The sequence below is a fragment of the Vigna unguiculata genome, chromosome 11 (assembly GCF_004118075.2).
Source record: "Vigna unguiculata cultivar IT97K-499-35 chromosome 11, ASM411807v1, whole genome shotgun sequence".
Lineage (NCBI taxonomy): Eukaryota > Viridiplantae > Streptophyta > Magnoliopsida > Fabales > Fabaceae > Vigna > Vigna unguiculata.
In genome coordinates, this window is record NC_040289.1 from 23406653 (window position 1) to 23409024 (window position 2372).

Below are 2372 nucleotides of genomic sequence, written 5' to 3' on the forward strand. Positions count from 1 at the left end.
GTTTTCCAAGTGAGGTGGCAAGGCAATCTCGTAGGCTGCCGATCCAATCCTCCTCATGATCTGATACAGATCGATGAATCGAGGAGTCAAGTTCCTCGACTTGAGAGCTCTCCTAATTCCTGTTGTAGGTGTAACCTTGAGGAATACATGGTCACCTGCCTCAAACTCAAGCAACCTCTTCCTCTTATCTACATAAGACTTCTGCCGACTCTGAGTTGCACGCATCTGATCCTGTAGCACATTCACTTTCTTAGTGGTCTGCTATAAGAATTCTGGCCCAAGCACCACCAACTCTCCATCTTACTGCCAACACAATGGTGTCCTGCATCTCCTACCATACAAAGCCTCGTATGGTGCCATTCCTATGCTGGAATGATAACTATTATTATAAGTGAACTCCACCAATGGTAGCATATCACTCCAAGTGCCCAAGTGATCCAACACACAAGTCCTTAGCAAGTCCTCTAGTGACTGAATGGTTCTCTCAAACTGACCATTGGTTTGAGGATGATAAGCTAAGCTCATTTTTAACTGAGTACCTAGTGCTTTTTGCAGCTACTGCCAGAACCTTGATGTAAATCTCAGATCTCGATCAGACACAATACTCATTGGTCTAGTTGTAGTCTCATTTTAGAAGCTTTTAGGAAGAGTTTAGTATGACTATTGTGAGATTTTTGAGTTTGATGTAGAGATAAAAATCAAGGCAAGCATTCAAAGGTTCGGAGGAAGCCATCAGTGAAGTTAAATCAACCTAAAATTGCTTGATAAAATGTAGAGTTGACTTTTACTGAAAGAGTTTACCATAATTGACTTAGAATTGACTGATTTTCAAATCCAAATGTCATGGCACTCACGAGGAATGTTTTGGAACATTTAATCACATTTGTACTAACTTTGAAAGAGTTGAAAATTGGTCAAAAGATACATGAGACTCTTAAATCTAGTTTTCACATATTTAGTTCATTTATGTGATTTTAGTCGTAGATAACTTTGATTTATTTGTTTCTTTAGTTTTGAATCCAGACAAGTGTCAAGTAAATTGATATTTCAATGTACACCTATCACACTTTTGTTTTCTATATTAGCATTATACAATTATCTCAAATAATTTCCATAATTTATATCATTGAAACAATCTACAAGTTTAAGAGCAAAAAGTAGCGCATCTGGTGTAGTGGTATCATAGTACCCTCCCACGGTACTGACCGGGGTTCGATTCCCCGGATGCGCATTTTGTCATTATTTTTTTATTTTTGTATTTTGTTCTATAAAATAGAGTATTGTATTTTTTTAATTCAAGAAATTATCATTTATTAATAATCACAAGACAAAAATAGTTTAAATCATTAATTTGTTTTATATATATTATATTTTTTTAGTTTAACATCTACTTATTACCTACTTAAGGTTCAAAATTAATGAATAATATGATTTGTCTATAGGATATCCTAGGGAAAACCCCAAAATGCCCCTCTGAAATAATGACACTTGTACATTTATTGGGTTTTAGTGTCATTTCCATTGTCTGCTTCCCGGCTTGTTTTCATGTTCTTCTCCATATGAGGGTTTTAGTGTCATTATATAATGTAGCAAATGTTGCAGAGGTGATGTGAGCTTTCTGTAGACGAAGAGATGGATTAGAATCAGTTTTCTTTTCAGCTTGGCGGGAATACTGTGGATGAATGGATGTGGATCCGGCTATCATTGTAAAAAAATTGTTCTTAAGGCTCTTTCTTCCTACACTTCTAAGCATTTTTTTTTCAACCTCCAAAATTTTTTTAAATTTTTAAAATACCCTTTGATTATTTAAAGAAACTCACAAACATCACATTTCCAAAAATATTTTTGGATGTCGATTTCCGAAAGTCAAAATATATAACTTCCGGAAATCAAAATATATTATTGAAAGTCAAAATATATTACCAGAAGTCGATTTTCAAAAATCAAAATATATCACAAGAAATCGATTTCTGAAAGTCAAAAATCATTACCGGAAATCAACTTCCGAATATAAAAAAACATTACCAAAAATCAACTTTCAAAAATAAAAAAAATTTAAATTAATTTTAAATATTTTTAATTCTTTTTAAAATTTATTTTTTCTAACTTTATTTTATTTTACTTTTTAAAACACGTATTAAAAATTATAAAACATATGAATTTAAAAAACGGATTTTGACTTTCTTTTATTTATTTATTTATTTATTTATATATATATATATATATATATAAATATAAATCGAAAGTCAGACTTTAATATATATATATATATATATATATATATATATTATTTTATTTAAAGTTATATTATTCTAATTTAAATTATTTTTTAATTTCATTTTTTAATTTATTTATTTTATTGATATTATTAT

At 30.5% G+C, this 2372-nt stretch overlaps 1 non-coding gene across 1 annotated transcript; it reads left to right on the plus strand.

Moving 5' to 3' along the window:
• Window positions 1-1160: 1160 nt before the first annotated feature.
• Window positions 1161-1231, plus strand: TRNAG-CCC. Its single transcript has one exon. It is a non-coding gene; the product is annotated as a tRNA-Gly (tRNA).
• Window positions 1232-2372: the final 1141 nt, after the last annotated feature.